Consider the following 23,494-nt stretch of genomic DNA (forward strand, 5'->3'; position numbering starts at 1 on the left):
CTAAACACATGTTCTCATCTCCTCCTCTCATTCTGTCGGTCTTGCTCTCCTTCCTTCCTGTCTCCTCATCCTCGCCCCATCCCCCTCCCAGAGATGTCGCTCAGTGTATGCTTTTGTCCGTGTGTCTGCTTCTTGTCTCTGCCTCTGGCCTCAATCTCTGTGTCTAATCACTCCGTGTTCATCTCTCCATCACTCTCTGCTGTGTCTATCTGTCTGTCTGTTGTCTTTTTCTTGCTCCGTGTGTCTCTCCATCTGTGTGTGTGAGTCTGTCTGTGTCTTTCTCTTGCTCCATGTTTGTCTCTCCATCTCTCACTGTCCGTGTGTGTGTGTCTGTCTGTCTGTCTGTCCCTATCTCTCTCCTCTTCTCTTTGGGTATCTATCTCTCCTACTCTGCCTGGAGGGAGTGCTACTTCTTTGGCCCCTGTCCCCAGATGAATGTCTCAACATCTACAAATATTAACTTCATTAATTTGGGAAGGATATATCTGTACAGAGGTTAATTGTCTTACCCTGTCATGTTTTTAGGGAATACATCTGGGTGACAAAATTAATTTCCTCATTAGCTATTTTTAAAAGTGGAACAAGCTGGGGTGGGGGGCGGGGATCAGTGCCCAGAGACTTTGCAGTGTGAGCTGTTCTAGCCTGTGCCCAGGCCCCCTTCCTGGGGCACCAAGGTCAGGGATCAGAGGGACCTTGGAGGCAGGGCAGGCGTGCAGGGAGACCTGAGGGCTGAGCTCTGGGGTGAAGCTCCAAGGAGCCCACACCAGACCCAGGTGTGCTTACAACGGGGCCCTGCTCTGAGGGGAGGCCCAGGTGAGTGGGCAGAGTGCCAGCCTCCTCAGGTGCCCAGGCCCAGATCCAGGGCAGGGTATCCGGGGCTCCCTGAAGGAAGGTCACCAGCTGGGAAGCTGAGGAGCCCAGCAGGCGAGCACCGTGGACGCTGGACCAGCCAGTCAAGGTCAGAGGCCCCTTTCCTGGGCTGTGAAGGCAATAGCAACCCCCTGCCCCCCACCACTGGCTCCCAGCTCCCCCTGCCTTGAACTCTGGACCCTGAGACTCCAGCTCCGAGGTCCCGACCCTCCAAGCTATCCCAGCCCCTCCTCGTCCTCTGTCATCCACTCCTTCAAAGCCACCTTCCTGGCCCTCTCACTGATTGCCCTGGAGAGAGGTGACCAGGATGTGCAGCCCCAGCAAGACTCAGAGCTTTCTTGAGCCAAGACTGTTCCCCACTTGGCTTCTTCCAGGCAAGTGCTTGGGTCTCTTCTAGAAGAAAAGAAAGTGTACACCCAGGGGCCAGACGCTGCCCTGGGACAAAGCCAGGCCAAGAGCCCCTTCCTTCTGGTCAGGCCCTGTGTTATCTGCCCCTCCTTTTTAGGAAGCAAGGCAGCCTGGGATGTGGTGCTGATATGAATCCTGAATTTCCTGTTTCTCTAAACAGAGACAGCACGCTCGCACACACACACGTACACATATGCACACACACATGCATGTATACATGCACACACACATATGCACACACACCCATGCACACCAGCAACACTCCCCAGCAGCTGCTTCTGACCTAGCCCTGCATATTGCAGAAACTTCAGGAACAGGAAAAACCAGCCCCAGGGAGCTATCTGAATGTCACCAGTCATCAGGAATCGGATGGGCTGCCAGCACCTCCCGCCCCGTCTTTATCTGCTGTTCAAGAGGGCCTCTCCTTTCTCACGGCCTCCTCGGCTTCCTGAAGGCGGCAGCTCAGTGCAGGAACGGGAGCCCTGGCGTGAGGTCACGGGCAGGCCCTTCCCTACACTCCTGCTCCTCCAGCTAAGCCCCAACTGGGCAGGCTTGTCCTTGAAGGTTAGTGAGGGCCCTGCAGGCACCCCGCCCCCTGCCACCAGCACCCTCCTCACCTTCAGAGAACACTCCCTGGGCTCCTGGAGGCACCAGCAGGGGCTGAGCACACACACAGAGCAGGGAGCCCTCACACAGAGAGCAGGGAGCACGCACACAAAGAGCAGGGAGCACACACACACAGAGCAGGGAGCAGACACAGAGAGCAGGGAGCACACACTGAGAGCAGGAAGCATACACAGAGAGCAGGGAGGACTCACAGAGAGCAAGGAGCACACACAGAGAGAGCAGGGAGCACACACAGAGAGGAGGGAGCACTCACACAGAGAGCAGGGAGCAGACACAGAGCAGGGAGCAGACACAGAGCAGGGAGCACACACAGAGAGCAGGGAGCACTCACACAGAGAGCAGGGAGCACACACACAGAGAGCAGGAAGCACCACACAAAGAGCAGGGAGCAGACACAGAGCAGGGAGCACACACTGAGAGCAGGGAGCACACACTGAGAGCAGGAAGCACACACAGAGAGCAGGGAGGACTCAGAGAGCAAGGAGCACACAGAGAGAGAGCAGGGAGTACACACAGAGAGGAGGGAGCACTCACAGAGAGAGGAGGGAGCACTCACACAGAGAGCAGGGAGCACACACACAGAGAGCAGGGGGCACACACACAGAGAGCAGGGAGCAAGACAGAGCAGGAAGCACACAGAACAGGGAGCACACACAGAGAGAGCAGGGAGCAAGACACAGAGTAGGGAGCACACAGAACAGGGAGCATACACAGAGAGAGCAGGGAGCACACACAAAGAGCAGGGAGCACACACACAGATAGAGATCAGATGGGCTGCCAGGTGGGGAGCAGTCTTGCACACAGACTGCTCTCTGTGTGAGAGAGCAGGAAGCACACGCACAGAGCAGGGAGTACACACACAGAGCGGGGAGCACACACACAGAGCAGGGAGCACAAACACAGAGAGCAGGGAGCACACACAAAGAGCAGGGAGCACACACACAGAGCAGGGAGCACAAACACAGAGAGCAGGGAGCACACACAAAGAGCAGGGAGCACTCACACAAAGAGCAGGGAGCACTCACACAAAGAGCAGGGAGCAGACACAGAGCAGGGAGCATACACAGAGAGCAGGGAGCAGACACAGAGAGCAAGGAGGACTTACACAGAGAGCAGGGAGCACACACACACAGAGCAGGGAGCACACACAGAGAGCAAGGAGCACTCACACAGAGAGCAGAGAGCACACACAGAGAGCAGGGAGCACACACACAGAGCAGGGAGCACACACACAGAGAGCAGGGAGCACAAAGCAGGGAGCACACACACAGAGCAGGGAGCACACACAGAGCAGGGAGCACACACACAGAGAAGGGAGCACACACATACAGAGAAGGGAGCACACACAGAGCAGGGAGCACACACACAGAGCAGGGAGCACACACATACAGAGAAGGGAGCACACACACAGAGCAGGGAGCACACACACAGAGTAGGGAGCATACACACAGAGCAGGGAGCACACACAGAGCAGGGAGCACACACACAGAGCAGGGAGCACACACACAGAGCAGGGAGCACACACAGAGCAGGGAGCACACACACAGAGCAGGGAGCACACACACAGAGCAGGGAGCACACACACAGAGAAGGGAGCACACACATACAGAGAAGGGAGCACACACAGAGCAGGGAGCACACACACAGAGCAGGGAGCACACACATACAGAGAAGGGAGCACACACAGAGCAGGGAGCACACACACAGAGCAGGGAGCATGCACACAGCAGGTGAGCAGCTGAACCACAGTCAGACTGGCTTGCGCTGAACTCCCCATCATCCTCCTCTCAAGCCCCAAACTGATGTAAATCTAAAGTCATCTCCACCTGCCTCCAGCCTCCTGGCAGCTGTCCTTCCTGCTTCCAGCCTTTCTACCCTGGGTTTCCTGGGACAGGGACTCCAGACCTCCCTCTGAGAGCGGGGAGTCTGGCAGTAAAGTGGGATGAGGCACATTCACTCCTGCTCCCCCAAGTAGAGATGCACTCCAGCCAGTCTGTCCCGGGAGATGATGAGGAGCAGACTTTGGGGTGCCCCACACCCCCTCCCTGATGTGGAGCCTGAGAATGGGGGAGTATAGGGATCAGGGAAGGCTCTCCGGTGAGGATGATCTCAGAGCTGGGTTCTGAAGGATGAACAGAAGTTTACTGAGCTGGTTGGAGGGAAAGGACAGGCAGAGAGGAAACAGCATTTACAAAAGCCCTGGGACTTGAAAAAGACCTGGCCTGACCGAGGAACTTGGAGCTGCCACATGCGGCTGGCAAGTATACGTCAAGTCAGAGCGAGTGGGGCAGAAGGAGACCTGGATGTCTCTGCCCATCGGTTCTTAGTGGGAGTTGAGCAGGACACTGGCAAGACCCAGCTGGGGGTTGGGAAGGGCACCTGGGAGGCCAGACAGGAGCTGTGAGAGCCACAGGTTCGCTTTCACTAGAAACCAGGAGCACTTCTCCTAGCGGGACCACCTCCTCTCTACATAGTCAAAGCTATGGTTTTTTCAGTCGTCATGTAGGGATGTGAGACTTGGTCCATAAAGAAGGCTGAGTGCTGAAGAACTGATGCTTTCAAACTGTGGTGTTGGAGAAGACTCTTGAGAGTTCCTTGGACTGCAAGGAGATCAAACCAGTCAATCCTAAAGGAAATCAACCCTGAATATTTATTGGGAGGACAGACTGAAGCTGAAGCTCCAATACTTGGCCACCTGATGCAAAGAGCTGACTCACTGGAGAAGACCCTGATGCTGGGAAAGATAGGGTAGGAGGAGAAGGGGGCAGCAGAGGATGAGATGGTTGGATGGCATCACTGGCTCAAAGGACATGAACTGGAGCAAACTCCAAGAGAGAGTAAAGGACAGGGAAGCCTGGCGTGCTGCAGTCCAAAGGGTCAGACACGACTTAGTGCAACAGCAAGAGATGGCATGGAGACAGTGCCAGATGGATGCTCAGAAAACCTCAGGAAGGCCAAAGGAGGGTCTGGCCCCAGGGCCCAGTAGACAGGCCAGGTTCCTGACCAGTGAGGTGGTTTGCCCATGAGTTTTGTGGAACCAGGAAAGTTTGATCTTGCCCCGTTTTGGAGATGGTGCAGCGAGATAGCGGCAGGCATCGTATCACAGCCAGTCAGTGCCTGGGCCAAGAATAGCGCCCGCTCCAGTGGACTCCCACACTGGGCCTCATGCCTTTGATGTGGGTGCAGCAGCTGCACGCGCCTTCCTGCACATACACCTGCTGGCCTGCGTCACCTCCAAACGTGGGCATCCGGGCGCATGGAGGTGCCCCACCTGAAACATCCCCCTCCTTCCGACACTGCAGATAGAAAACTGTCCAGGAAGAAAGCCCTAAGCCAGAAAGGAAACCTGTCGGGGAGCCGAGGCAGCCCTGTCGGGCTCTGCAGGGTCCAGGTGAGGACCTCGGTTCACTCTAGCCAGTTCTCATCCCCGCCTTGGAGCCAGGACCTGCCGAATCCTGCCCCTCGCACCAGAGAAGCACTCTGAGCAGAGGCATGAGAGTGCCCAGCAGTCACATGTAGGATGCACCAAGCACATCTGTGCAGACGCTGCCTTCAGATGGGAGGGAATTAGGATGGAGCGGCCCCAGAACATCCTGGGCGGGGTGGCAGTAGCTCCCCAGGGTTTGCCTCCCTAGAGCCCACTTCTCTCTTCTCTCCGGAGGTTTTCTGTCTTTGAAAAGAACCCATCCTGGCTAGCCATCCGCTCAGCATTGCCCAGAGCCACTCCAGCCAATGTGTGCAGAAAGTGGGCCATGGGCGTTGGGATGTCCAGAGCCATTCCCGCCTGAGGACAGCGGGGTGTGTCGGCCACTCCGAGAGGCACGGACTTGGAAAGCCAAGGTTTTCTTGTAATCTGGGCCTTGGGACTTTTTAAGAGGGGAAAAAAAAAAAAAAACGTGTTGTCTGCGGTTTTGTTCTCAATCCAAAGGCACGGTGCTTTGGAGAGTGCTCAGATTCTGCTTTTGGCGGATCTTAGGATCCAAAAATATGATGATGGATGGAGGAAGGGCAGTGCTTTTTAGGATTTAACATATTTTCTCAGACACATTTTAAGCTTGATTATAGCTTGAAATACTAATGGTGCGTGTGTCTTATGCTCAACAAAGAGCTTCTCTCTGCCTAAAGGTACCAGGCCTTTCTAGGAATGATTACACTATTCTGCTCATCCCACTGACCAGCTAAAAATCCGCACACCTGAGGGCTCCCCATTGCCCTCAGATGCAATCATTGTTATCATCTTTATAGAGATTAGTGAGGGCCGTGCTAAGCATGTGGCATCTATTACCTCATGTAAGTCTCAAAACAAGCTTCAAAGGAAATAGCATTCGGCCCATTACACAGAAGAGAAAGCCAAGGCTCAGAGAACTGTCAGGACTTGTCTGATCTCACTGCACACACAGTATCAGTGCTGAGGTGAACCCCAAACCTAGCAACACTGTCTTCTATCCAACATGCACCCTCCCCTTCATCTACTTCCTATCCTGATGGAAGAGTTTAGGCCTCACTCCCTGCTCCTGAAGCCCCTCCCAGACACCCTGCCCACATCTGACTAGGGAGCATCTCCAGAAGAGGCAGCATCCTTGCTAACTTTACCTGCCTCTCCCAGGCTGGGATCCCTTGGGCCCTGATGCCAGGTGGTTCCTCGCCATGTCCAGCACAGAACCTGGTACCCAAAAGGGGGCCAGTAACTATGTGTGAAAGTGAAAGTGTTAGTCACTCAGTAATGTCCAACTCTCGCAGTTCCATGGACTGTGGCTCACCAGACTCCTCTCCATGGGATTCTCCAGGCAAGAATACTGGAGTGGGTTGCCATTCCCTATTCCAAGGGATCTTCCCAACCTAGGGATTGAACCCAGGTTTCCTGCATTGCACACAGATTCTTTACTGTCTGATTGTGGAGTGAATAATTTAATTCTGCACTAGAGCATCGTTTTCACTCTTGACAACTTTGTCTATCAAGAAAATTAATAGTATCTACCAATGGGTCTGCGTCTCCCCAGGCTTGATGGTGAGAAAGATGACCTACAGAGGCAGGTAAAGTTGAGACCAACACTCAGAGGGTGGGCTCAGCAGGCCAGTCTGGCTGGAGGTTTTGTTTCTGTTTTGTGTTTTGGTTTTGGGGCCATGAGGCATGTGGGATCTTAGTTCCCCACCCAGGGAATGAATCCTCACCCCTGCCCTCACCCAATTTTAACCACTGGACCTCCAGGAAGTCCCAGGCTGGAGGTTTTGCATTCATACAGGCTCCCAGGTATACTGCCGCTGGCCACCCTGGCCTCACCGTGCTTGAGAAGTGACCATCTAGCCAATTAAAGGCACTTAACATGAGGCTCACCAACGTTTTGGACAACTTCAAAACTCTGGCTCAAACTTGTGGTTACCAAGAGAGGAATGGGGAAGTGAGATCACTTGGGAGATTGGGACTGACGTACACACACTACTGTGTATAAAGCAGATAACTAATGAGGACCTTGCTGTTGCTCAGTCGCTCGGTTGTGTCCGACTCTTGGTGACTCCATGGACTGCAGCATACCAAGCTTCCCTGTCCTTCACCGTCTCCCGGAGTTTGCTCAAACTCATATCCGTTGAGTTGATGATTCCATCCAACCAACTCATCCCCTGTAGCCCCCTTCTCACATCAGGAACCCTTCTCAATACTCTGTAATGAACTATATGGGAAAAGAATCTTAAAAAGAGTGGATAGATGGACACATATAGCTGATTCACTTTGCTGTACTGCAGAAACTGACCCAATATTGCGAAGCAGCTATACTCCAATAAAAATTAATGAAAGAAAACCCTCTGATCACAGCATGAAAAAAAAAAATGAATGAGCACATTCTCAGTTTTCTACTTGAAAGAGTCATTTGCCACGGTGGGGGATTTTTCTCTGCACTTTCTGAAATGCCAGGAAATACAATTTCAAATGTGACTGCTATGTCCTCATCCGGGCACTGCAAGCTCACCTGGCTGTACCTCAGAGGGCGCCTGGGGCTCCCCACCAGAACGCCAGCACCCAGCTTAGAGTTACGTTCTGACTCCTCTGAACATGACACCCTGTCCTTCGGCACGGGTGCACTCAGAAAAAATTCCCGTAGACCACACACACGCACACACATGCCCGGGCCCCACATACGTACACGCGCACACACACAGCCTCAGCTTCCGGTTGGCAATGAATGTGCGGGTGTTTTTCTGCATCTCACTCGCGGGAACGGTCCGCGGGGACAGCGCAGGTGCCGTCCCTCCGCGCGCCGGGGAGATGCCCCCTGACTCCAGGGCAGCGTCCCCGCGGGCCCGGGGCCAGTGAATCACGCAGCCCGGTCCTTCCCCAGTTCCCGGAGCTGGCAAAACTGACTGAAAAACCAGTAGCAGCTGGCAGGAAATGGGTGCGAGCACTGACCACAGATAAACTGTAGGCCTCCGCAGAGCCGCAGCAGAGAGACCCTGCGACAGGAAGTCGAGCTGTCAGGCCGCAGCCCCACGCCCGCTCACGGGGCACCCTGGGGGCCACGGAGGACTGCGGGCCCCCGATAACACTGGGGGACACAGCTGTGGGGTCACGACCACGGGAGGCGCACTGGCGGCCAGACCGGGAGGGCCCGCGGCCCCGGAGGGAGGGGAAGAAGTGGCCAGGAAGGAGGAGGAAGCAGAGAAAAACCCCGGACTGGGAGTTCCAGGCTCTGCCTTCAGCAGCAGCAACGGCAACGGTCCTGGCTGGTAGGGCCGGTGATGAAATAACAGCCGGCCCTGGGCTACCCTTTCAAGGTCAAGTCTTGCGAAGGCCCGTGCGCATTTCTTGCCCAGGGTCCCGGCTGCAAAATGACCCACTCCCGGGTGTAAAGGGCCCGGCCCCACTGAGCACAGGAGGCAAAGAAGCCCCACTCTACATACAGTGCACAGACTCAACACTTGCAAACACTCTCAGAGCTTCTCCGCCGATTCAAGGGAGAGACCCTCTCAAATACATCATGATAGAGGGATCAATGGCCAGGCAGCACGCAGACCTTTCCATACATTATCCAGCTTCATGCTCACAGACATCCTAGGAGGTGGGTCTGATCGCACCCCCGTTTTACAGATGGGTAAACTGAGGCTTGAGGAATTAGCCCACTTTGCCCTGGGTTGTGAGCTTATGAAGGACAGAGCCCTAATTCAAGGTCTGACTGCAGTCTCCATGCTGGGCACCAAGTTCAATATCCTCCATTCACAGGGAGAGCCTGTAGATGCTGGAAGTGTGGAAGAGAGAGACGGGGAGGCTTGCAGACCTGAGAGAGGGGGCCTGCAGTTAGCGTCCAGTAACATCCTGCCACAGCCCAGGGTGAATGCCAGGCCAAGAGGGGACCAAATGTCTTTGCACCCCAAAGCAGACTCAGGGGTCCATCCACAGACAGCCAGAGCAGGGTGACGCTCTGGCCACTGGCCCCTCGGGGATATCTTTGGACAAGCTCCACCGGGTCTCCGACTCCCAGGGAAAAAGAGGCTGGGCTGAGAAGGGCCGACCTGGGCATTCCCAGGCCTCCGTCTGCCTCTGCTGCGGGTGGCACTCTGCAAGGGGCGCAGGTCGCCTTCCTGGCTCTGAGGAGCAGCCCAGGGCACCTGCCCCAGGGGTAAGAGTGGCCCCCTCTGCTGGCCCCGATTCGGGCCTGTCTCCCCATCTCTAGCAAGACGGAGTTCAGCTGGGCGACTGACTCACCCTTGTTCCTGGAACTGTCTGAAGGCGGGAGAGGATGCTGTGGGTAGATTCTAACTGTATCATCTGGGCTGGGGCCGGTAGCAGATGGTCCTTAGGAAAAAAAAAATACTTCCATATGGGCTTAAAATAGCTCAGCACTCACCATCAGCTGAATGGGGAAATGTACGAGCTCATGGGTCACGTGGGGGTGGGCGCTGCAGGCTGCAGGTTGGGACACGGGGCCCCGGGGCACAGCCACAGCAGCAAAGCCCAGAAGGCGGGAAGGGGAGAACGTGGCACCCCAACCCTCCACAATCTGCCCGGCCTGGAGGCAGTGGCGGCCCCCTGACAGTCTGGAGTCCATGTGACCCATGGCCGCAGAGAGGACCGGGGTCTGAGACCCACAGCTGGGGCGCGGGCGTGAGGCCTGGACCTCAGAGCCTGCCTGGGCTAAATCTCAGATCTGCCACTCGCTATTTCGTGCGCCCTGGGGCAGGTCGCTTCCTCTTTCTGCGCCCCAGTTTCCCCATCTCTGAAGTGGAGCAAACTCAGCAGCCTTCTCTGGGGCAGGCTGGTTGGGGGGAGGGTCTGCAGGAGCCCAGCCCCCCAGAAGGGGCTCTCTAAGCCAGCTCACAGGGCGGAGGGCTCACCCTGAGGCAGGAGGCAGGTCCCCTCTTCTGGAAACTCTTTTCCTGTCCTTATTTAAACAGCGACAAGGGACAGCTCTGAAAGTCTGAGTCTCAAGTTACACCCCGGGTTGGGGGGGGGGGGGATGGCCAATGACTGTGCCCTGGGAGGGCCAAGTGATGACAGGAAAGACACCGCAGGCTAGAACAGGCAGAGGAGGCCAGCTGCCCCAGAAGCGGGCGGCAGGCAGGCGGTCTGGCTCAAGCCAGCAGCCCAGGACCTCCAGGGCTCTCTCCTGACCCCTAGAGCCCAGCAATCAGAGTCCCACTGTCCCGTGGTGGTCTCTGATGGGTAGAAGACCTCCCAACTGTAGGGCAGAGGAGTAGTAGCCTCCAAGGGAGCTAGAGGCCTTTGGGCCATTTGTCCAAGACAGAATGTCGGTCTGGGAATGGTCAGCTTCTATACCGGTTCACCTCTGTGTCCTCGGGGTAAGCGGTGTGCTGCGTTGGTAAATGTTGAACGACCAGCCCCGCAGGGGATTAGAAAGTGGCTCTGATTTGTGCCAGTCTTCACGGTGTCAATACCCCAACCCTGGGCAGCTTGCTCACCGAACGTGGACTTTGGGAAGACATGGCACGGTCTGCTTCCAGCAGCTCCCCCGCCTGTCCACAATCGCTGAGATGCTGAGCAGCGTGCCAAGGGAGAAGACAGTGCTTTCAGTCAGATTCTGGGTAACCACCATTCACCCATTGAACTTGGTTCGGTCCTGACTGCTCTTATTAGGCTGGGTGGCCTTGGGCATGTGACCTACCTACACTGGGGATCCCGTGTGAAGCGAGACCCAGAAGTACCACCCTCCGTATGAGGGTAAGGGTAGAATGGTAACAATGCCCACGCAATAATAGTTGTTACATCGGGCACACACCTGAGGACCTGCACGTGTCTCTTGGTCATCAGGAGCACTTAGAACCTCGCCCACCCACTGCTGCTCTAGCAGCTATCTCCCCGCAGCCCTGCATACCCTCCTTGGCCTCACATGCTCCTTCAGAGTGCTGCCAGGCCAGCCCCCACTGCCCCTTCCTCCTGCCCCTGGGTCTACCCAGGGCTACAGCCTCAGCCCCCTCACCAGCTCCCGCCAACGTCCCTGGTGACCTCACTTTCTAAATCTGTGAGCTGTGCCTCAGTCATCTTCTCTTCCACTTTTCAGCAGCACCGGGGCAGGGGGGCGGACAGGGGGGATGCTGCGGACCACCCAGCTCCCCTTCCATGGCGGCTCCCTCTCCTGCCAACCCTCCCCAGGCTTCTTTCTCTACTCTCCCTGCCTGGGCATTTTTTTCCTCTGCTGTGGCTCGAGCCTTAGGCGGGAGTGTGCCTCCCTGAAGACAGTTTCGCCAGCCTGCTCCAGGGGCCCGTGTACACTCTCCACATCTACCAGCCTCTCCCAAACTTGCCTCCACCCAGGCTGCTGCTCTGCTCACCTCGGCATCAGAACCCAAGTCCGCTCCACACACCTCCTCGGTTCTTCGTCCAGAACCCAATGGACCACTCCCTGCCAGACCTGTTCTGCACCTGGCGTCTGTAACTTAACGACTGCCACCTCCCTTAACCCCGCCGTCACCTGGTCCTGTTTGCCACCATTCTCCCTCTTGGCCCCGCATCGAATCTCCCGCAGACCTGTATCTCTCCAGGCATCTGGCCAACCCATCCCCTTAGTCTTCTCTCTTCAGCGCAATCTCCCAGGGCAAGCGAGTGCCACTTCTGGGGACCTGGCCATGCTGCCCCATCTCACCGGCCTCTCCTCCAGCCTTGCCCTCCATTCCATCTTCCGTATCCTTCCAGGGTGATCTTTTGAAATCTCAGAGGGGGTCAGGCCACCCTCAAGTAGGAAGTGAAAGTGAAGCTCGCTCAGTAGTGTCCAACTCTTTGCGACCCAACTGACTGTACAGTACATGGAATTCTCCAGTCTAGAATACTGGAGTGGGTAGCCTTTCCCTTCTCCAGGGGATCTTCCCAACCCAGGGATCGAACCCAGATCTCCCGCATTGCAGGCAGATCCTTTTACCTGCTGAGCCACAAGGGAAGCCCAAGAATACTGGAGTGGGTAGCCTATCCCTTCTCCAGGGGATCTTCCCAACCCAGGAGTCGAACCGGGGTCTCCTGCATTGCAGGTGGATTCTTTACCAACTGAGCCACCAGGGAAGCCCCAAAATCTCAGAGGCAGTTAGGCCACCCTCAAGTAGGAAGCTCAGAAAATCTCAGCTTGGCTTCTCAGGACCTGGGGGACCAGCCTCAGCCTACTTCTCTCTCTCCCTGTCTGTCTACCTGCCTGTCTCTGCTTCCTCGCGTCACCCCCTCCTCACCCCACATTCCTGCCTTTTGATTTCCCCCTTCCTCACATCACACGCCCCCGCACCCGACCCAGGAGAGGACCAAGTCCAACACCATTGTCTTCATAGCAGTTGACTAGCTTTGTGATTATTCACCTCCTTCTGTGGTTAATTGATTAACATCTAAGCCTCCCACTGGGCCAGTTATTCCCAAAGCGGAATTGGCTGAAGTTTTGAGCTGGGTAATGCTTTACCCTGCTATTGTCTGTGACCGGCAGGAGGGCCGAGCCCCACCCACTAGATGCCTGCGGCACTCCCAGCCATTGTTCAGTTCAGTTCAGTTCAGTAGCTCAGTCGTGTCCCACTCTTTGCGACCCCATGGACTGCGGCACACCAGGCCTCCCTGTCCAGAGTCTACTCAAATCTATGTCCACTGAGTCAGTGGTGCCATCCAACCATCTCATCCTCTGTCGTCCCCTTCTCCTGCCTTTAATCTTTCCCAGCATCAGGGTCTTTTCAAGGAGTCACTTCTTCCGATCAGGTGGCCAAAGTAAGTACTGGAGCTTCAGCTTCAGTCTCAGTCTTCCCCATGAGTTTTCAGGGTTAATTTCCTTTAGGATTGACTGGGTGGATCTCCTTGAAGTCCAAGGGACTCTCAAGAGTCTTCTCCAGCTCCGCAGTTCAAAAGCATCAATTCTGCAGCACTCAGCCTTCTGTGTAGACCTGAGACTGTCTCAAGTCAGAGGGTTTTAGATGGAGAACTAGGGTCTAAAGTGCAGACAAGATGCCATAAAACCCTGAGAGGAGAGGCCAGTGTGGGTGGGAGCAGCGCAACAGAAACTGTAGGGGGATTAGCATCAGGTTGGCCCTTAAAGGATAGACTAATAATAGCAATAATAATCAATAATTGTAGCTAATATTTACTGAGCACTAACACTGTCTTGATCGATTTTTATGGGTTATCTCACTTGATTTTCACCATCATCCCAGGACACAGATGTTAGTCATACTCCCATTTTACAGACAAAGAAACTGAGGCTCATAGAATTAAATAATATGCCTAAGTTTGCACAACTCACTATCGGCAGAGTCAAGATTTGAACCCGTGCACTCTGGCTTTGGGAACAACGCACTCAGACACTGTCAAGAGGGTTTGGGTATATCGGCTCCTGTACACCTGTGGGGCACAGGTCCCCAAGTCTGGCAGCCTAACCCAACATAGATTTATCACCTCACAGTTCCGATGGGTCAGGAATCCGGGAGTGACTTAGCTGGTTCTTCTGGCTCCCAGGCTCTCAATCAAGGTGACAGCCTGTGGTCACCTCAGGCTCCACGAGGGGAGGGTGTGGCCCCAAGCTCGCTCAAGTGGTTATCACAGGCCTCCAGTCTTGGCTGGTGCCCTGGTGGAGTCCTTGCCCCGTGGGCCTCTGCACAGGACCGCCAGCTTTCCTCTGAGCAAGAGCGAGAGAAGAGGGCAGAAGTCATAGTCCCCGCGGAGCCTCATCACCCTGGAAATGACATCCCATCACTTTTGCCAACATTGATTCTTGAGAAGCGAGTCCCCAAGCCCAGCCCACACCCCCTAGGGATGAGCACTGCACAAGTCACCGGCTCCAGAAGCGGGGTCCACTGGGGGGCTCGTGGAGGAGCTGGGCACCCTCAAACAGCAAGGGGTATAAGCCCATTGTCTCCCTGCTTGATTCCCCAGCCCAGGAATTCTACTTGTGCTTCCTTAAGTAACAAGAATAGCCTCAAAGTTAGTTAAACTTGATTCCCAACCTGAGAGAACGCTTCCTCCCATTCTTCCCAGAAAGTGAAGTGAAGTGAAGTGAATTGAAAGTCGCTCAGTCGTGTCCAGCTCTTTGCGACCCCATGGAATTCTCCAGGCCAGAATACTGGAGTGGGTAGCTTTTCCCTTCTCCAGGAGATCTTCCCAACCTGGGGACTGAACCCAGGTCTCCCGCATTGCAGGCAGATTCTTTACCAGCTGAGCCGCAAGGGAAGCTCTCTTCCAGGAACTGAGTGCCAAATAAGACAGGCACTCCTTAAAGCTCCTGTGCCCCGGCGGCTGTGTCTTTGCATCGCGGTGGCATGAGCCTGAAAACTTGGCACCGCCAGTCCCTCTGCCCGCTCCCTCACCACCCGACTGCGGGCAGCCCTCGGCGCCTCTCAAGTGCTTCACGTTCCATCGTCTCCTTTCCCTCCCCAGGGCCCCCCATGAAGAAACGTCCCTGAAGATGTTTCTCCAGGCATCACTGTGGACAGCACCTTCTGAGAATCCCTGCACACACAGGGCACCATCCACGGCTCCCCGTGGCCAAGCGGCAAGGCCCTAACTTGAACCTGGCACTCAAGACCCTCTGTCTTGTAGCCCAAACCGGCTCCCCACACAGCCCCCCTGCTCAAGCAAAGGCAGTCCACGAGCTCTGACCCTTCCTGCTTCTCACCCCATCTCTAAATCTCGAAATACTTTTCCTGCTCCTCTTCCTTTGCCCAAACCCTAGTCTCCCTTCTAGGTCCAGCAAATTCATGCCCAACCTTCTCAGTGAACCTTTCCAAGGCTACTCTGACTCTCCAAAGATGAACTTGGCAGGAGACAGTGTGTGCTCAACAGGGTCAATGAAATAAAAATACTCACCAGAGCGAGTGAACTATTCTAGAAAAGCTGTCTGAGTGCCCTCCCTAAACCCACAGTCCCGCCTTTGTTTTCGAGACCTGTTGACTCCCTTGTGGTCACCCGGGACTCGACCTTCCAGCTCTCCTGAGCAAAGGTTCCTTTATCCTCCCAGCTGAACCCCTGCACTCTCTGAGCCCTGAGCGTCTCCTGCCCCCAAGGTGTTCCTGACTGAGTCTGAGTACTTTTCATGACAGAACTGTGTTCAGTTCATCTCCGAGTCCAGAATGGAGCTGAGAAACTGGGATAAATGTGGTCAGGAATGAGGAAGAAGGTGGAGACTGCTCCTTGCAAGGACTCACCTCTAATAACTACACTAGAGGCGCTTTACTCTCTCTTTTTTGGGCTCAGAGACACAGGCTTTGTTTCTGCTCTAAGTCTGAGAATATAAATTCAAGCTGTATGAACAAGGAAGAAAGGATGAGGAGGAACAAAGACCAATCACCCACCGCAACCGCTTCAGCTAAAGAGGTGCTGAGCCCAGACGACGTGTGCCAGAGGCCTTGCGTGAGATGCAGAGGCAGGACCAGGGAGAGGCAGAGATGCAGAGGCAGGACCAGGGAGAGGCAGAGATGCAGAGGCAGGACCAGGGAGAGGCAGAGATGCAGAGGCAGGACCAGGGAGAGGCAGGCGAGGAGCGTCACACCCCGCCTCCCAACACAAGGGCGGACCCCAAGTCTCCCCAGAACAGCCTCCTGTCCCCCGGGCTCCACCAGATGACACCCACATTACTCGCTGCACATCTACTCTCGAACTTTACTTTCTGCTCTTCTCTTTTCACACATTGTTCAGAAATAAATACTGGTGCCCACATTATATGCTGCTTGTAAACAGCTTGCCAGAGAGGAGACAAGCCCAGGGCTCTCTGAGACAGGAAAGGAGGGGCGGGGGAGGGCAGGCCATTTGCATAGAAGGTGGAGTTCGTGTGAAAGTTGCCCGGTGCGGGCATGGGCACGTGGAGCCCTGTCTGTCTCCTGGCACTGTGGCCTTGGAGGCAGAGCCTCAGCTGTTCTCAGTGAAGGCTGGCTTCTCTGAAAAGCACCTTATCTCAGATTTTTGGGGTGTGAGGACCATTTCAGACCCTTAAAAAGAAAGAGCTTTTGTGTGTGTGTAGGTTGCATTTGAAGATATTTACTGGTTTAGAAATTAAAAGTGAGAAAAATGCCTGGATGCTTATCAGTTTGTATCAAAAATAACAGGTGGTGCTAATGGTAAAGAATCCACTTGCCAATGCAGAGACGCGGGTTCGATCCCTGGGTCGGGATGATCCCTGGGACAAGGAAATGGCAACCCACGCCAGTATTCTTGCCTGGAGAATCCCATGGGTGGAGGAGCCTGGCAGGCTACCATCCATGGGGCCTCAAGAGAGTCAGCGACTAAACACAACAAACCATAAGTGACCTCCACGAGCAAGGAAAACGCAGCGGATGAGGCCTGTGACTATGAGAGTCCAGTCGGATAGGATGGGTCGGCATCATACTGGGGTCAGGGGTCTCAGGTTCCAGGGCCAGCCCTGTCCCCAACGTGCGGGGGTCTATGCCCAAGCCACCAAAAGCGGGGTTTGTGGGCCCTGCCACGTGGGTGAGGGGTGGACGAACCCTGGCTTCTGAAATTCTCTTCTTAGAAGCACAGACATAATTATGAAACATCCGCAAGTGATAACACTGTGTGTATTCACCCTACAAACTCTAATGAATATGAAAAAGCCATCATTGCTCACAGATAATATGACTTTCCAATCAAAAATGTATAAGAAAGTCATCTAACAATATTACCATAACCAAGAGTTCTACAAGACGACCAGAGGACAGTACAAAAAACTCAATAGCTTTCCGTGGAGCGGTAATCATTAGAAGACTTTTTCAGTCCCCACTCCCAGTACAGCTCATAAATATAATATGTCAGAATAAACTAACAAGAGAAGTATAAGACCAATATAAAGAAAAATGTCAAAAAAGCATCAAATATTTCTTATGAAAGATCCTACTCCTGGATGGGAAGTCTCCATTTTTAAAGATGTCAATTATTCTCCAAATTAATCTATAAACTCAAGCTTAAAAGTTGCTGTGGAACTTAGCAAAATGATTCTAAACATCTTATAGAAAAATAAATGTGTAATTATAAATAATTTATAAAATATAAATGCATAAATATAAATATATATATAGCTTACATACATATGAATTACATACATATATATATCCATCCAAAATTCGGAATATATATATATATATTCATCCAAAACTTGGGACAGGGTAAAACTTAGGGAGGACTTGCCCCTAAGTATCAAATATATAATAATCAAAACATAATCAGCTCAGTTCAGTTCAGTTCACTAAGTCTTGTCCAACTCTTTGCAACCCCATGGACTGGAGCACACCAGGCCTCCCTGTCCATCACCAACTCCTGGAGTTTACCCAAACTCATGTCCATTGAGTTGGTGATGTCATCCAACCATCTCATCCTCTGTCATCCCCTTCTCCTCCTGCCCCCAATCCCTCCCAGCATCAGGGTCTTTTCCAATGAGTCACTGTTCGCATCAGGTGGCCAGAGTACTAGAGTTTCAGCTTTAGCATCAGTCCTTCCAATGAATATTCAGGACTGACTTCCTTCAGGATTGACTGGTTGGATCTCCTTGCAGTCCAAGGGACTCTCAAGAGCCTTCTCCAACACCACAGTTCAAAAGCATCAATTCTTCAGCGCTCAGCTTTCTTTATAGTCCAACTCTCACATGACTACTGCTAAGTCACTTCAGTTGAGTCCGACTCTGTGCGACCCCATAGACGGCAGCCCACCGGGCTCCACTGTCCCTGGGCTTCTCCAGGCAAGAACACTGGAGTGGGTTGCCATTTCCTTCTCCAATGCATGAAAGTGAAAGTGAAGTCGCTCAGTTGTGTCCAACTCTTCGTGACCCCATGGACTGTAGCCCGCCAGACTTCTCTGTCCATGGGATTCTCCAGGCAAGAGTACTAGAGTGGAGTGCAAAATAATAACAAATAATAAAACAAAACATAATAATCTATAGTAATTATTGCATTGGGGATATATGTGCATAATAGACAAATAGACTAGTAGAATATATTAGAGTCAAGAAATAGACCCATTGCAAATGGAAATTTAACATATGGTAAAGGAAGCTGAAACTCCAATACTTTGGCCACCTGATGCAAAGAGCTGACTCATTTGAAAAGACCCTGATCCTGGGAAAGATTGAGGGCAGGAGGAGAAGGGGACGACAGAGGATGAGATGGCTGGATGGCATCACCAACACAATGGACATGGGTTTGGGTGGACTCTGGGAGTTGGTGATGGACAGGGAGGCCTGGCGTGCTGCGGTTCATGGGGTCACAAAGAGTCAGACACGACTGAGTGACTGAACTGAACTGAACTGAACTGAAAGGAAGGTGAAGCAGTTTTAAAAACATGGCCACAAATCCTCTGGTGTCTTCCCTCTAGGGGATGGGGTCCATGTCCCTTGAATCTGATTGGACAGGTGACTTCCATCCAGTTAAGTGATGCCATGTGCCTTCCAAGGCGAGCCCCAGAAGGTCATGCACCTTCCCCCTGGTTCTGCTCCCTCGAAGTGCCCTGAGCTTCCATCAAGACAGCAAGTCAACCGAGGCTCCATACTATGAGGAAGCCCAGGCCACACAGAGGCCAAGTGTAGGTGCTCCAGGCAGCTTTTAAGGCAGCCCAGACCAGGTACAGTCATGACAGGCAGCCCAGATCTGAGGTCAAAGTCAATCGTTAGCTGGCGGGTGGGTGCCTAGGTCAAGGCCTACATGCTGATAGGGGCCCAGTACACGATGGTGTCATTTTCTTGCGCCTCCCTAAGGGAAACTGACACAGGGAAGACCCAAGGCAGCCCCTGCAGACATCACATCTTGTGCTTCTTGTGAATACGGCAGCAGGGGTCCTGAAAAATGGGTCATCCCAGCGCTGCCGAGCGGCTGCCTTCAGAGGGCAGCTCCGTCCTTCATCAGTGGGCCTTCACACCTGTGATCAGGAGAGCCAGAGGCTGGATCAGAAGGGCAGTGCCTACTCTGGACTCTGGAGACAGTGACGGCCTCGCTGGGTTGTGCCAGGGAAACAGCGCAGAAACAGCTCGAGAATGACCCTAGGAAATGAGCTCAGAGCCGGCACCTCGGAAAGCTCGTGGCACAATGACGGGAACGGCTTGCTGGACAGCAAAGAGACAGCCCTCGCTGGTGTGCCAAGAAAGGAGTGGCACTTCCCGCTGCCTGGTCCTTTCCGTTCTCATAAGCAGGGGCATTTTTTTTTTCTCACGCAAAGTGACAAGATCTAAAAAATCAAAGAAGGGACACTGAGCCCAGAAAATACAGGACAAGGACTCACGTCTGCTTGAGGTGAAGCATAGTCGGACCTGGCCTGAGCAGATGGCAATATGTTTATCTAGAATAAAAACACTGCCTATGACACTATCTCCTATTAAAACTGTGCAGCTCAAAAGGCAGAAATACACAGCACAATCATATAGAGAAGACTTGGAAGCAACCTAGGAGACACGGAAGAGGAGCGTCACTGAATCATAGGCGGTACACAGACACAGGATGAAATTCTAGGCAGCCGTGCAACTGATGTTGTATGGGTAGGTTTATCGGCAAAGAGGTATGTTTAGAAGATGCAGCCAAATGAAAAAGAAATATTTTCAAAGATGTACATAGAATACGATCCAATTCTGGCCAAACAGTATACAAAGCAAAAATTTATATACAGGGGTAGAAATAAGAATGGCAATTAATATTGCAAAACAGCGAGCACATCTGAGTGGTAGCAAGCATAATGCACGGTTTTATTTTCTCTTTTTTATTTTGCATTTTGTGAACATGCATCAATTTTATGTTCTGGAACAAAATAAATGTTTGATTTCATTTTTCAGATCCCAGGGAATTGAACCAAATTTGTAGTTTACCAGTCCTTTGTTATTGAACAGTCCTGCAGTGGTGCGCTGGGGTCATCCGAGCAGGTATTACTGTCTCCACTTCACATCTGGAGAAGCAGGGTTCAGGCTGGCCGGCTCCTGCCTAGAACAGAGGGAACCGAGGCTGGATCTCCAGGGCTCGCTCTTCACCAGGCAGACCAAGAGGACACAGAATCTAAGGCCAAGCCCTCCAGGGGCCCCCAAGTCTCTGTCCACCCCCAGTCAAGCTGAAGACCCCAGACCGAGATGGCTCTCAGCTCCTCTCAGCTACAGTGTTACCATCTTTGTGTCTTGCTTTGTGTGTCCTGTCCCTTCCCGTCACATCGGAGGTGGCTGCCCCAGCTCTGGGCCTTAGCAGAGCCTCCAGAGGACACTTTTCTGGCCATGAATGGCCTGGGCTCCTGCAGACACTGAGCTTTCCTCCCAGCCTGTTCTGGGCACGTTCCTGACCACCCTGTCCAGGAAGGGTGACATCGCGGGGTCAGTTCCAGACATCTTCAGGGAGGGTGCAGGGAGAGGGGCTCCAGGTCCGATCAGACCAGCCTGAGTTAGAGGATCAGCAACTAGGAAGGGGCTGACCGGGATCCCAAGGAGGGGAAGAACAGTGCCCGTCCAGAAGCACAGGAATCTCTGGCCCAGAAGCAGCAGTGTGGAGAGCCGCCCCCCAACACCCCGCCCCACCCGATAGCAGGGAACAAAGACTCCGAGCCCTGGGGCAAAAGCCCTTCACCCTGAGCCAGGACTCAGAGGAGGCAGCAAAGGCCTGGGGTTTGGGGATCAGATGAACCTGAGCTGCCAGCCAACAAGCCCGTGGCCTTGCCGGGTAGGCCAGCATTATCGTTACTTGTCCTGATGCTGAGGGGTCCTCCCCAGCCCCTGCCTCCATCTCTCCATGTCATGCCACCCTCATCCACCGACAGCAATGGGCCTGGCCAGTGGCATCACCTTCCTGGTGAAAAGTCTCCAGTGGTACCAGCCCGGACTCCCCTCCCAGCACTAGAGATGCCTAGACCCCCCTCCCAGCACTAAAGATGCCCAAAACCCCCTCCCAGCACTAAAGATGCCCAGACTCCCCTCCCAAGATGCCCAGACCCCCCTCCCAGCACTTAAGTTGCCCCCGCCCCAGTCAAGTCTTCCCAATTCGTCCACTGCAGACCTCCCTGCACAGCCCTGGTGTTCCAGTCTCCCTGGCCACTGGCTCTGCCCAGAGTCCCTCATCCTCCACCAGCCTGGAGGACCTTCTCCTGCAGCGATCCCGCTGGAAGCCTGCTCTGCCCTCACCAACCTGCTGAGATTCCTCTCCACCACCACAGGGCCCGCCCTGGACCAGACCCCTACCACTAGAACTAAACCAGTCCTCCCAGTGCACACTCATTCTCCACCCCTTGTGCTTCCAAAGCACTTGCAGCCTCTGCCTCAGTCCCCTTATATCCACATGGTCCACCCCCACCAACTTCAGGAGGGCAAAGTCCACTTCCCGTTCCTCTTCAAATCTCACCACCCCAAATCCCCATTGCCTTCTAGGGCAAGACTCGGTGTACACAGCAGGCACTCACTGAAGGCTTGTAACATTGACATAACTTCACGGCCAGCTCAAAATCCTGCTCCTAATCTAGCAAATGGAGAAGGTAATGGCACCCCACTCCAGTACTCTTGCCTGGAGAATCCTAGGGACGGGGGAGCCGGGTGGGCTGCTGTCTGTGGGGTCGCACAGAGTTGGACACAACTGAAGCGACTTAGCAGCAGCAATCTAGCAAAATGGTAGTGTGTTTGGTACAAGGAAATCCACAAGCTGGTGAAAAAGTCTCAGAAGATCCCAACACATCTAAATCTTTGATGCTCTAAGCTCTTTGTGAAATCTTTTTTTTTTTTTTAATTTCTTTCAGTTCTTGGAAAAAACCTGAACATTTCATCCCCATGCTATGCATAGATTCTGTCCTTCTGAATGTACGCAATGTTTTCCCCCATCTTGCCCAGTCACCCAGGGCACAAAATAAAATCACTTTAAGAAATTAGAATCCAGAAGACCCATCACTAAAATTTCCTGGGAGGAGCCCCCCAACCTTCCACGAGCACAACTTGTAGGCCAGCTGTCTGAACCAAGGTGCCCTGTGCTTCTAAACAGATGACCTGTCACCATAGCAATACCAACATCTGTCATTGCCTCAGAGAGAGAACACCCTTTAAGAGAAACCTACCTAGCAACATGTCAGGTTAACTTCTGTGCTTCTTACGCATCCACTCAGGAATCCAGGCCTGAGTACCACGGGGTACACAGTGCTTCCGCAAATAGTCTAGAAAGGACTGCCACAGCCAAAGTGGCCTCTTCCCTGACCTGTCCCCACCTGTCCTTGGATGAGTCAGGTGCTGGGGCCTCCCCAGAGCCACAGCCTATTGGCCCTGCACTAGGGCACTTACACAAGCCGATTGCTATAAACCAATAGCTGCTGCTCCAGTACTTTGCATGCACTGAACCCTTAGGACAGCCTCTGCAGCAGGTGTCAGCCCCACTCAGCGACGAGGGGTGCCTCCAGCATGAGTCCCACCCGCTGCCTGCCACCGTGCAGACGAGGGCCACGCCTGGCTCTTGATACACCATCCACACCCATTTTCCTCCAAAACCCCACTTCATAGAGGAGGAAACCATCTTGGGAAACTGAAGTCACTGGCTCCTTCAGAAGCCAGGGAGGTAGCGAGTGGCCAACTCTCCTCCCTGGGGCAGCCTCGGGGCGCACACGCCTCCCCAGAAGCTCAGGTACCACCTAAGGAGCCCAACTGTCCCCTCTGAGCCCAGGAGCAGGTACCCGGGCACCTACCCTGCTCGGCTCAGGGATGAATTTCAACCTGGAACCCTTGCCCAAGATCTTCCTCATCTAGGCTGTCAGTCCTTCCAGATCTTACAGAGGGGGTGCTCCTCTGTGTACCTGAGAGGAAGGAGGGCCACGAAAGCATGGGTGAGACTTTCACCCACAGGAATCACCCCAGGATCTCAGTAAGATGCAGGTGCTGTTGGGTGGGGTCGGGTTGGGGCCCGGGAGCCTGCATTTCCAACCAGCTGCCAGGTGAAACCACTGATGCCCCAGCTTTAGAACCTGGCCCCTTTGTGTAGAAGCAAAGATATATTGTGGGAAGATGCAGTGTTCCCTGACCCCCACCCCCACCCTCCGCCCCCCACCACCTACCCCCACCCCTCCACTCCCCACCCCGACCCCCACTGCTTCGCAGGATTATGGCTGCCTGTTCAGACCACAAGTTGCTAAGGAAGCTTTAGAGAAGGGGAGGGGTCCTGACCGCCATCCCACCCCAAGGCCTTCCTGGGCTCTAAGCTCACTGTTGGGAGCAGG

The 23,494-nt window shown here is 53.9% G+C and overlaps 1 long non-coding RNA gene across 1 annotated transcript; it reads right to left on the reverse strand.

Annotated features, from left to right (window-relative positions):
• Positions 1 to 19,993: 19,993 nt before the first annotated feature.
• On the reverse strand, positions 19,994 to 22,459 carry LOC121819004 (uncharacterized). The gene is made up of 2 exons (XR_006059097.2): positions 22,349 to 22,459; positions 19,994 to 20,253 (listed from the first exon to the last, which is right to left on the reverse strand). It is a non-coding gene; the product is annotated as an uncharacterized LOC121819004 (long non-coding RNA).
• Between the last annotated feature and the right edge of the window lie 1,035 nt (positions 22,460 to 23,494).

Source organism: Ovis aries, chromosome 3 (genome assembly GCF_016772045.2).
Source record: "Ovis aries strain OAR_USU_Benz2616 breed Rambouillet chromosome 3, ARS-UI_Ramb_v3.0, whole genome shotgun sequence".
Classification (NCBI taxonomy): Eukaryota; Metazoa; Chordata; class Mammalia; order Artiodactyla; family Bovidae; genus Ovis; species Ovis aries.